Source organism: Schistocerca nitens, chromosome 12 (genome assembly GCF_023898315.1).
Source record: "Schistocerca nitens isolate TAMUIC-IGC-003100 chromosome 12, iqSchNite1.1, whole genome shotgun sequence".
Taxonomy (NCBI): Eukaryota; Metazoa; Arthropoda; class Insecta; order Orthoptera; family Acrididae; genus Schistocerca; species Schistocerca nitens.
In genome coordinates, this window is record NC_064625.1 from 110,083,416 (window position 1) to 110,096,754 (window position 13,339).

The following is a 13,339-nucleotide window of genomic DNA, read 5'->3' on the forward strand; positions in this document are numbered from 1 at the left end:
TAGACCGCGCCGCACGAACTGTCAACTCAACTAGCACTGCTAAGAGTATCCTACGACTTCCACATTGGTGGCGACGGGTTATACACATTGCTGGTGACTACTTTGAAGGTCAGTGAAACTTTGAAACACGTATCTATTTTCTACGAGCTGAAAATAAATACTTGCCACTATTGAAGTTCCAACACTCGTAGTATTTGCCAACTAGTCAGAAGTGGTAGTTCCCAGCCGTGTAGATACTCTGAAGGGATACAAACTCTCTTCATAATTTTGTGGAAAAGTGAGTTTCCATACCAGCTAAGGAATAAAGACATTGTCAAATGTTCGCTGTTGTGCTGAAAGTACATTCTCTCCCGTCTTCAAATGTACCCTTTCGGCAGCGACATTCATTCTAGCGTCGAAAACATCGAAATTTGGCATAAAATAAAACGTTTCTTTCCTGCCTTATTTGTCCTGTCAGTAAGTTATGGAATGTAAACGATCGGTATATTTTCAGTTTCAACACAGCACTCTAAAACAACTAAATAACAAAAATTAAAAGCATAAAGCAAAAAATAACTTGCTAGAAAGTAACGTCAAAATAGGTAGAAAAAACCCGAAAATTTGCAGAAAATAGTTCTAAAACTGGCAGAATAAATAACACCAAAACTGGCAAAGAAATAACTCTGAAATTGGGATAAAATAACATCGTAAGTGGCAAAAAATAAGATGAGTTTTTCTTGTCCATAGCTGTTCTGCATGGCGGACTGTATGTGTAATACCGGTCTCGACAAAGTGGAAATTGCGATACCAGCCGTCGGCTACACCCCACACAGTGTCACGAATCGCCTGTGATATCCACATTGTTTACACCTTCCTTCCTCAGAAATCACATCACCCGGCGCTGTGTTCGATGACCTCTTTCTACGTTGTCCGCTCACGTAATGACAGCAGCTGAGAAACTGGATTGCTTTGTGCAGGGATTACATTTCTAGTGACTGTCCTGCGACCTATGCTTAGACCAAAATATTAAATTTGCAACTGTAATGATGAGTCAAATGGCGCAATGTGAATGATGGGAAAAAACTATAAATCAATATCGAAGGCCCATTGTATAATTACGGTACATCCCTTATGTGGAGAATAGTTATCTGCAAAGACGGAAAGTTGATTTATGAAGTGCGATTGTAGAAAGTGAAGCCACTCCACCTTGCTATGTTCCACGCTTTATACCATGACACACAGTAAATGTCGCATAGAAGTCAAAGCTAGTTTTTTTTTTATATTGCGTTTCAACTATACCATGCATTTCAAAGTCATTGTATCGAACGTGAAAGGGTAGTGGGTCACGTCATGGAGAATGACTGCTGTTAGAGACAAAATGTTCACTGACTGCTTGAAAGGAGCTAGGCTGAATCAGTTAAACTTGGCCATTCGCTTCTAAAATATCTTTCTCCGTGTAGAGACAATCATTATTAAGGTTTCGTTGTTGAAAATCACTCTTTCAGTTTACTGCAGTAGCTCACGTGGTTTGTAGACCCTGCTAGTTCGACGAAATATCGTCGTACAAGTGACAGCGAATGCTAAAGGACGACTAGCATCGCCGGCAAGCCAACATTTTGTCTCCAACAAAAGTTGTTCCATGTGACGTATAGAATACAATCAGTACCTAGTCCACATATTGAAACTTGTTGTTGTCGCTATGGGCTTCAGTCCAGAGACTGGTTTGATGCAGCTCTCCATGCTACTCTATCCTGTGCAAGCTTCTTCATCTCCCAGTACCTACTGCAGCCTACATCCCTGAATCTGTTTAGTGTATTCATCTTTTGGTCTCCCTCTACGATTTTTACCCTCCACGCCGCCCTCCAATACTAAACTGGTGATCCCTTGATGCCTCAGAACATGTCCTACCAACCGATCCCTATTTCTAGTCAAGTTGTGCCACAAATTTCTCTTCTGTCAAATTCTCTTCGATACCTCCTCGGTAGTTATGTTATCTACTCATCTAATCTTCAGCATTCTTCTGTAGCACCACATTTCGAAAGCTTCTACTCTCTGCTTGTCCAAACTGTATATATAGTCCACGTTTCACTTCCATATATGGCCACACTCCATACAAATACTTTCAGAAACGTCTTCCTGACACTAAAAATCTATACTCGATGTTAACAAATTTCTATTCTTCAGAAATGCTTTTTATCCTCTCTACTTCGACCATCATCAGTTATTTTGCTCCCCAAATAGCAAAACTCGTTTACTATTTTAAGCGTCTCATTTCCTAATCTAACACCCTCAGCATCACCCGATTTAATTCGACTACAGCCAGCCAGAGTGGCCGAGCGGTTCTAGGCGCTTCAGTCTGGAACCGCGCGACCGCTACGGTCGCAGGTTCGAATGCTGCCTCGGGCATGGATGTGTGTGATGTCCGTAAGTTAGTTAGGTTTAAGTAGTTCTAAGTTCTAGGGGACTGATGACCTCCGATGTTAAGTCCCATAGTGCTCAGAGCCATTTGAACCATTTTTGAACCAATTCGACTACATTCCATTATCCTCGTTTTTCTTTTGTTGATGTTCATCTTATATCTTCCTTCCAAGATACTGTCCATTCCGTTCAGCTGCTCTTCCAGGTCCTTTGCTGTCTCTGACAGAATTACAAAGTCATCGGCGAACCTTTTGTTTCCTTTACTGTTTGCTCAATATACAGATTGAATAACATCGGGGAGAGGATACAACCCTGTCTCACTCCTTTCCCAACCACTGCTTCCCTTTCTTGCCCCTCGACTCTTATAACTGGCATCTGGTTTCTGTACAAATTGTAAATAACCTTTCGCTCCCTGTATTTTACCCCTGCCACCTTCAAATTTGAAAGAGAGTATTCCAGTCAACATTGTCAAAAGCTTTCTCTAAGTCTACAAATGCTAGAAACGTAGGTTTGCCTTTCCTTAAGATGTCGTAGGGTTAGTATTGCTTCGCGTGTTCCAACATTTTTACGGAATCAAAACTGATCTTCCTCGAGGTCGGTTTCCGCCACTTTTTCCATTCGTCTGTAAAGAATTCGTGTTAGTATTTTGCAGCCGTGGCTTATTAAGCTGGTAGTTCGGTAATCTCCACATCTGTAAACACCTGCTTTCTTTGGGATTAGAATTATATTCTTCTTGAAGTCTGAGGGTATTTCGCCTGTCTCATACATCTTGCTCACCAGATGGTAGAGTTTTGTCACGGCTGTCTCTCCCAAGGCTATCAGTAGTTGTAATGGAATGTTGTGTACCCCCGGGGCCTTGTTTCGGCTTAGGTTTTTCAGTGCTCTGTCAAACTCTTCACGTAGTATCATATCTCCCATTTCATGTTCACCTACATTCTCTTCCATTTCCAATTATTGAAAAGTCAACTATCTCAGCACCACAGCCACAGGCACCATGGCGACCTTGGGACCATGGGACCCAGGGGGGGGGGGGGGGGGGGGAGATCGAGAGTATGGTCAACATGAATCATATCATAATATTGTCATATCATAATACTGTCCACAACTACATCACCCTTTTACAGACCCTCTATATACTCCTTCCACCTTTCTGCTTTCTCTTCTTTGCTTAGAACTGGGTTTCCATCTGAGCTCCTGATATTTCCTCGCCACTTCTGCGGAGAACCTCCTCATTTCTTACCTTATTAGTCAACCTAAGTATTGAAACTTAGGTTGACTAAAAAGGTAAGAAATGAGGAGGTTCTCCGCAGAAGCGGCGAGGAAAGGAGTATATGTAAAACACTGACAAATGGCTCTGAGCACTATGGGACTTAACTTCTGAGGTCATCAGTCCCTAGAACTTAGAACTACCTAAACCTAACTAAGGACATCACACACATCCATGCCCGAGGCAGGATTCGAAACTTCGACCGTAGCAGTTGCGCGGTTCCAGACTGTAGCGCCTACAACGGCTCGGCCACAGCGGCCGGCGTGGAATCCATGGCGGTCCGCATCAAACCAGTCAGAAGACTGATGAACCTAAAAAAATGCCTCCTAAAACAATGCTCTACAATTCCTTCATGCTGTAGGTTCCCCTGCTCTCCCCGCCTCCTCACTCTCTCACCCCCCCCCCCCTCTCTCTCAATCTCTCTCTCTCTCTCTCTCTCTCTCTCTCTCTCTTCCAGTCCATTGACACAACGCCAGCGCGATGAGCTCTCCTCTGCTGTTGTTACGGCAGCGCCGCCGGTATCGCGTGGAGTAATCGCCAAGACGTGGGAACAGCGTGGAGAACACTCGACTTATTACAGAAGCCGTTATGAGAAGGACCGCCCGTCTCTTCTTGTGTCGGATCGCGTAATGCCCGCAGCACGGCAATAATCTCGCCTTCTCACTGCTGCCGAGATTGCAACGGCGCAGATGTTATCCGCAAACAAACAGCTAACGAGTCGTCATCAGCAGGGCGAATGCGGTGTTGACTGCCGCGTTAAGGAGCTCGTTTCGGCAAATTTTACGAGTTCGTGGCGCGCACTGCGTCCGTTGGCCTCAGGAGACGAACATGGCGTGCAAACAGCCGAGTCAAACCAATAGTCGGATCACTGAAGGGTACTGTTCTCTGTTCAACTTGTTACAAACTTTAAGCTGACTTTATTGTACTTATGCAGTGGAGTGTGCTCTACCAACTGAGCTACCCAAGCACGACTCACAACGCGTCCTCACAGCTTTACTTCTGCCAGTACCTCGTCTTCTACCTTCCAAACTTAACAGAAGCTCTCCTGCGAACCTTGCAGAACTAGCACTCCTGAAAGAAAGGATATAGTGGAGACATGGCTTAGCCACAGCCTGGGGGGTGTTTCCTGAATGAGATTTTCACTCTGCAGCGGAGTGTAGAGCACTTGCCCGCGAAAGGCAAAGGTCCCGAGTTGGAGTCTCGGTCGGGCACACAGTTTTAATCTGCCAGGAAGTTTCATATCAGCGCACACTCCGCTGCAGAGTGAAAATCTCATTCTGGAAACATGTCTCCTGATTTCTCTCATCTTCTCTTCTTAGGTTGGCGGCAGCAGAATCGTTCTGTAGTCAGCCACAAATACCGGCTGTCTAAATTTTCTCAATAGCGTTTAACGTAATGAACGTCGGATTTTTCATTTCAGTTGACGATGCATCTCCGTGATGGTCCTACTGATCAAACTTACCAGAAAGAAATAGTGCCGCAAAGTTTTAAACTTCTTCGATGTCTTCCTCTATTCCGAGCTGGCGGGGATCCCAAACACTCGAGCAGTTCTCGAGAATAGGTCGCTCTAGTAGTCTGTACGCGGTCTGCTTTACAGATGAAGTACACACAGCTATAATTCCCACAATAAATATAAATTCGCCTTCAACCGACCTTACGTGTTCGTTGTATTCAATGTCGCTTTGCAATTTTACGCCTAAATATTTAGACCGAAGCGACTGTGTCAACCAGCACAGCCGGCCGGTTTGGCCGAGCAGTTCTAGGCGCTACAGTCTTGAACCGCGCGACCGCTACGGTCGCAGGTTCGAATCCTGCCTCGGGCATGGATGTGTGTGTAGTCAGGTTAGTTAGGTTTAAGTAGTTCTAAGTTCTAGGGGACTGATGACCACAGCAGTTAAGTCCCATAGTGCTCAGAGCCATTTGAACCGTTTTTTGAACCAGCACATGACTAATACTGTATTCAAACATTCGAGATTATTTTTGGTACAGATACGCATTTTGCACATTTAGAGCTAGGCACCATCGATCACACCAAATAGAAATTCTGTCTAAGTTACCCATAATCCTTCTGTAGTCACACAAAGACGAGACATTGGCGTATACTAAAGCGTCGCAGCAATCACAGATCGAGATTTGAAACATGGCTGAAACAGCAACTGTTGAAATTCTTCACGATAAATGATGACAGCCAAAACGATGATGTCTTAACTACTGACGACGCCTTTGGTATAACTGTTTTATTAATCTCCATTGCAGGATGTAATTTTAGATATTTTACTTCTGATGAAGGTATATTTATACAGGGTATTACAAAAAGGTACGGCCGAACTTTCAGGAAACATTCGAAATGACTCTGAGCACTATGGGACTCAACTGCTGAGGTCATTAGTCCCCTAGAACTTAGAACTAGTTAAACCTAACTAACCTAAGGACATCACAAACATCCAAGCCCGAGGCAGGATTCGAACCTGCGACCGTAGCGGTCTTGCGGTTCCAGACTGCAGCGCCTTTAACCGCACGACCACTTCGGCCGGCAGGAAACATTCCTCACACACAAATAAAGAAAAGATGTTATGTGGACATGTGTCCGGAAACGCTTAATTTCCATGTTAGAGCTCATTTTAGTTTCTTCCACCTACGCTCAATGGAGCACGTTATCATGATTTCATACGGGATACTCTACCTGTGCTGTTAGAACATGTGCCCTTACAAGTACGACACAACATGTGGTTCATGCACGATGGAGCTCCTGCACATTTCAGTCGAAGTGTTCGTACGCTTCTCAACAACAGATTCGGTGACCGATGAATTGGTAGAGGCGGACCAATTCCGTGGCCTCCACGCTTTTCTGACCTCAACCCTCTTGACTTTCATTTACGGGGGCATTTGAAAGCTCTTGTCTACGCAACCCCGGTACCAAATGTAGAGACTCTTCGTGCTCGTATTGTGGACGGCTGTGATACAATACGCCATTCTCCAGGGCTGCATCAGCGCATCAGGGATTCCATGCGACAGAGGGTGGATGCATGTATCCTCGCTAACGGAGGACATTTTGAACATTTCCTGTAACAAAGTTAACTCACGCTGGTACGTTCTGTTGCTGTGTGTTTCCATTCCATGAGTAATGTGATATGAAGAGAAGTAATAAAATGAGCTCTAACATGGAAAGTAAGCGTTTCCGGACGCATGTCCACATAACATATTTTCTTTCTTTGTGCGTGAGGAATGTTTCCTGAAAGTTTGGCCGTACCTTTTTGTAACACCCTGTATATACTGAAGCACTGGTCAAGAATTTTAATAAATCTTTATCCTGCAACCGTTTTGGCTGTCATCATTTATCGTGAAGAATCACAGATTGCTCCGTCAGATTATTTTTGTGTATAGAGAAGAACGGTCCTATGATACCTGACGGTCCCGAGTTCGAGTCTCGGTCGGGCACACAGTTTTAATCTGCCAGGAAGTTTCATCATCATTATAATCATCATCATCCGACGATTTGTTGAGTCCATGGCACGTCGAGTTGCTGCACTACGCAGGGCAAAAGGGGTTCATGAATGCATTTTACCATACACAAAGAGAAGAATGCTGGTCGCCTCAAGGCAGGGCAAATATGAGAAACCGTGTCTACCGGTGTAGGCTCTGCACCCCCCATCATCACCACGAAACATCGACGTTTGCCATACGGAAAGTGTCATAACTTCTCATTCTTGGTGCTGAAGTGTTGTAGACTATTCGTTAAACGAGGAGCATGGAAGTGCTGACCATACCGTCGTACCTCACGATCACTATCCGTCCAGTACGACATACTGCGTTCTTTTGTCTAAAATGTCTTTAAGAGACGTTCGTATCGCAGAACCGATTCGGTATGTCCGGACTTTGGGTAGGAGTTAGCGGTGTGCCCCGCCCCTCTCCCCGACTTGTCATTGCGAGGAAAGTGGAGTGGTGCGCGACAGCTGGTACCGTGCAGCCAGAAGCAGCGGGCCGGCGCCCAAATAGGTCAGCGGGCCGGCCGCTGGGCGATCCCAGGCCCCTACTGTGCAGTCTGGCTGCGGCAGGGCGGCCGTGACTCAGCGCTAGGCCCGGACAGGCCGGCTGGCTGCACCGCTGCCCGCTGCGGCGACGTCGTGCCGGGGTTCACCCACTGGCCGAGTCCTGGGATCGAGCCCAGTCGGCCGCGCGCGCAGTCTTCTACCGCCACAGCCGCGCCAAGTGGCGAACGGGCACATCCCGTCTCTCGTGAGGTGGGACAATTCGAAATACACTCCTGGAAATGGAAAAAAGAACACATTGACACCGGTGTGTCAGACCCACCATACTTGCTCCGGACACTGCGAGGGGGCTGTACAAGCAATGATCACACGCACGGCACAGCGGACACACCAGGAACCGCGGTGTTGGCCGTCGAATGGCGCTAGCTGCGCAGCATTTGTGCACCGCCGCCGTCAGTGTCAGCCAGTTTGCCGTCGCATACGGAGCTCCATCGCAGTCTTTAACACTGGTAGCATGCCGCGACAGCGTGGACGTGAACCGTATGTGCAGCTGACGGACTTTGAGCGAGGGCGTATAGTGGGCATGCGGGAGGCCGGGTGGACGTACCGCCGAATTGCTCAACACGTGGGGCGTGAGGTCTCCACAGTACATCGATGTTGTCGCCAGTGGTCGGCGGAAGGTGCACGTGCCCGTCGACCTGGGACCGGACCGCAGCGACGCACGGATGCACGCCAAGACCGTAGGATCCTACGCAGTGCCGTCGCGGACCGCACCGCCACTTCCCAGCAAATTAGGGACACTGTTGCTCCTGGGGTATCGGCGAGGACCATTCGCAACCGTCTCCATGAAGCTGGGCTACGGTCCCGCACACCGCTAGGCCGTCTTCCGCTCACGCCTCAACATCGTGCAGCCCGCCTCCAGTGGTGTCGCGACAGGCGTGAATGGAGGGACGCATGGAGACGTGTCGTCTTCAGCGATGAGAGTCGCTTCTGCCTTGGTGCCAATGATGGTCGTATGCGTGTTTGGCGCCGTGCAGGTGAGCGCCACAATCAGGACTGCATACGACCGAGGCACACAGGGCCAACACCCGGCATCATGGTGTGGGGAGCGATCTCCTACACTGGCCGTACACCACTGGTGATCGTCGAGGGGACACTGAATAGTGCACGGTACATCCAAACCGTCATCGAACCCATCGTTCTACCATTCCTAGACCGGCAAGGGAACTTGCTGTTCCAACAGGACAATGCACGTCCGCATGTATCCCTTGCCACCCAACGTGCTCTAGAAGGTGTAAGTCAACTACCCTGGCCAGCAAGATCTCCGGATCTGTCCCGCATTGAGCATGTTTGGGACTGGATGAAGCGTCGTCTCACGCGGTCTGCACGTCCAGCACGAACGCTGGTCCAACTGAGGCGCCAGGTGGAAACGGCATGGCAAGCCGTTCCACAGGACTACATCCAGCATCTCTACGATCGTCTCCATGGGAGAATAGCAGCCTGCATAGCTGCGAAAGGTGGATATACACTGAACCAGTGCCGACATTGTGCATGCTCTGTTACCTGTGTCTATGTGCCTGTGGTTCTGTCAGTGTGATCATGTGATGTATCTGACCCCAGGAATGTGTCAATAAAGTTTCCCCTTCCTGGGACAATGAATTCACGGTGTTCTTATTTCAATTTCCAGGAGTGTATGATACGTTCGGACAGGTTGCGTTAGGCACTTAATGACATCCTCCATACACTAGTCGCACGATTTGTATCGTAGTAGTCCTTTTTCAGGCTACACGCTGACGTGATGAAAGTCATGGGACACCTCCTAACATCGTCTCGGAACCCCTTTTGCCCTGCGTAGTGCAGCAACTCGACGTGCCATGGACTCAACAAATCGTCGGATGATGATGATTATAATGATGATGAAACTTCCTGGCAGATTAAAACCGTGTGCCCGACCGAGACTCGAAGTCGGGACCTTTGCCTTTCGCGGGCGAGTGCTCTACCACTTGAGCTACCGAAGCACGACTCACGCCCTGTACTCATAGCTTTACTTCTGCCAGTATATCGTCTCCTACCTTCCAAACTTTACAGAAGCTCTCCTGCGAACCTTGCAGAGTTCGAGTCTCGGTCGGGCACACAGTTTTAATCTGCCAGGAAGTTTCATATCAGCGCACACTCCGCTGCAGAATGAAAATCTCATTCTAGAAACATCCCCCAGGCTGTGGCTAAGCCATGTCTCCGCAGTATCCTTTCTTTCAGGAGTGCTAGTTCTGCAAGGTTCCCAGGAGAGCTTCTGTAAAGTTTGGAAGGTAGGAGACGAGATACTGGCAGAAGTAAAGTTGTGAGTACCGGGCGTGAGTCGTGCTTCGGTAGCTCAAGTGGTAGAGCACTTGCCCGCGAAAGGCAAAGGTCCCGAGTTCGAGTCTCGGTCGGGCACACAGTTTTAATCTGCCAGGAAGTTTCATATCAGCGCAAACTCCGCTGCAGAGTGAAAATCTCATTCTCGAAACATCCCCCAGGCTGTGGCTAAGCCATGTCTCCGCAGTATCCTTTCTTTCAAGAGTGATAGTTCTGAAAGGTTCACAGAAGAGCTTCTGTAAAGTTTGGAAGGTAGGAGACGAGATACTGGCAGAAGTAAAGCTGTGAGTACCGGGCGTGAGTCGTGCTTCGGTAGCTCGAGTGGTAGAGCACTTGCCCGCGAAAGGCAAAGGTCCCGAGTTCGAGTCTCGGTCGGGCACACAGTATTAATCTGCCAGGAAGTTTCATATCAGCGCACACTCCGCTGCAGAGTGAAAATCTCATTCTGGAAACATCCCCCAGGCTGTGGCTAAGCCATGTCTCCGCAGTATCCTTTCTTTCAAGAGTGATAGTTCTGAAAGGTTCGCAGGAGAGCTGCTGTAATGTTTGGAAGGTAGGAGACGAGATACTGGCAGAAGTAAAGCTGTGAGTACCGGGCGTGAGTCATGCTTCGGTAGCTCGAGTGGTAGAGCACTTGACCGCGAAAGGCAAAGGTCCCGAGTTCGAGTCTCGGTCGGGCACACAGTATTAATCTGCCAGGAAGTTTCCTATCAGCGCACACTCCGCTGCAGAGTGAAAATCTCATTCTGTATAATGATGATGTTTGGCTTGTGGAGCGCTCAACTACGCCGTTATCAGCGCCCCTACAAATTCCCAACCTTTGCTCAGTCCAATCTCGCCCCTTTCATGAATTATGATGAAATGATGATGTCAACACAAACACCCAGTCATCTCCAGACAGGTGAAAATTCCTGACCCCGCTGGGAATCGAGCCCGGGACTCCGCGCTCGGGAAGCGAGAACGAGACCGCGAGACCACGAGCTGCGGAAATCGTCGGAAGTCCCTTGCAGAAATACTGAGCCACGCTGTCTCTATAGCCGTCCATAATTGCGAGTTGCCGGTGCAGCATTTTCTCCACGAACTGGTCTCTCGATTGGGTCCCATGGATGTCCGATGGGATTCACATCGGCTGATCTGGGTGGTCCAGTCATTGTCACCAAATGTCCAGAATGTTGTTCAAACCAATCGTTTGCGTTTGACGAATGGCCGATGGTGCTTTGTCATCCATAAAAATTCCATCGTAGTTTGGGATCAAGTAGCCGAACATAATTTTCAGTCAATCATTGGGTCAGTTCGTTCAGAGGATCCAATCCATTCCACGCAAACACAGCCCACACCATAATGGAGCCACCAGCAACTTGCACACTGAATTGTTGACAACTTGAGTTCACGGCTTCCTGCGGTCTGCGCCACACTCGAAACCTACCAGCAGCTCCTACCAACTGAGATGGGAACTCATCTGATCAGGCCACGGTTTTCCAATCGTCTAGGGTCCAGGAGAGGCGCTGTACGCGAAAACGTGCTGTTAGCAAGGGCACTGCTGTCGATCGCTTGCTGCCAGAGCCCATTAAGGTTAAAGTTTGCTGCACTACCCTAACGAATACGTTCGTCGTACGTCCCACATCGATTGGCTGTCTGTTAGCAGTGAGAACTCTACGCAAACGCCGCTGTTCTGGGTTGCTAAGTGAAGTGCGTCGGCCACTGCGTTGACCATGTTGACAGGTAATGCCTGGAATTTGGATCCCTAACGATTTCCGAAATGGAGTGTCCCATGCGTCTGGCTCCAACTACCATTCCGCGTTCAAACTCCCTTAGTACGGCATAATCACGTTTCATAGATTTTCATATGAATCACCTAATGACAGCTCCCTCAAGACACTGCCCTTTTATACCCTTTGTACGCGATACTAACGCCATCTGTATATGTGCATATCACTATCGCATCGCTTTTGTCACCTCACTGTGTATTGCGCCGGGACATGCCTATACGGTTAAAATAACGGACGATTTGTGCTAATACTGTCGAGCTACCCGGGGCTCATCTTCAAATGGTTATTATTTAAAGTCACTTCAGATTCAGTACCAGGTGCAGCTAGTGGCTGGGATCCTGGCGTTCGTGAGGTAATTGGAATTCTTCTTCTTCTTCTACTTCTCCTTCTCCTTCCATTACAGCCCCTTGTAGGATCACGCAAATCCCCTCCATGCACTGCGTTTTCTTATTTTCCTCAAGAACCTTTTCATCTTTTCTCTTCTTCTGAGGTCTGAATGATTGGAATTATGCCGGGTGTTGCAGGAAGAGTCGTCGATATTGAAGGATACGACAGGGACGATCATTCGAAGCAACAAAATCCAATAGATATAGATTCTGAATTGATGCATTGACAGCTACCAGCACTTCTTCATCTTCGATACTCGGAAACGGATCTCTTCTACTGCAAGATCTTTGCTGTCCACATTGTGGCAGCAGGTAGTATGCACCTGAACTAGAAAAAATTGTCTAATAAACATGACATTTAAAATACCTAAAGAGCCATGAATACTCGTTCGTTTTCGCTACTGTGAAACGCATCTGTTCTGCTGAACAATCTACTCATAGTTCATAACGTATGCATTTTACAGGTCATGTTTACCAGACAATTTTTTCGTATTTTGGCCCTTAATACCTCCTCCCAAAATATGGAAAGGAAACAGATTTGTCTTACAGTATCTAAGATGAATTAGTGCTCACAGTTCGTAATGTATGCATTTTAGAGCCCATATCTGCCGGACGCGTTTGCTTCAAATGATCGTGCCTGTCATATCCTTGAATTTTGACGATTCCGAAGCGACGAATGAAAATTTTTTACCAAGGCAGGGACTTAAACCCGGGTCTCCTGCTCAGTAGGCAGATGCGCTAGCCACTACGCCACCCTGGCACAGTGGCTTTCACAACTGCATGGGCTACCCTATAACGCCTCCCTGCTCAATTCAAATTCTTATTAACACCTCAGCCCACTTCGTATACCTACTGAAGTCGAACGACATTGCAGAGAAGTTCCACATGTACTGGAATAGCACCGCAGCATCGAACGAAACGAAGGATCCCGCCTGAAACTCAGGCATAGGCGCTTTAAGGGGCTCCGGAACGCCCTATACTTGCAATGTTAAAATAACGCTTATAAATTACATCTTTCCTCACAAAGTATTTGAGGTAGGAAGTTGAACTTTTTACAGATTATTTATTGGAATATGGCCTACAACTTAACACAGGGATTTTACAAAATTTTAGTTCAGTTATTAAAGATGATTTTTTTCAATTGTAATGAAAATTCACAACATTTTTTGCAATTTT

The 13,339-nt window shown here is 47.4% G+C and overlaps 1 non-coding gene across 1 annotated transcript; it reads right to left on the reverse strand.

Annotated features, from left to right (window-relative positions):
* Positions 1 to 12,851: 12,851 nt before the first annotated feature.
* Positions 12,852 to 12,923, reverse strand: Trnas-acu (transfer RNA serine (anticodon ACU)). Its single transcript has one exon. It is a non-coding gene; the product is annotated as a tRNA-Ser (tRNA).
* Positions 12,924 to 13,339: the final 416 nt, after the last annotated feature.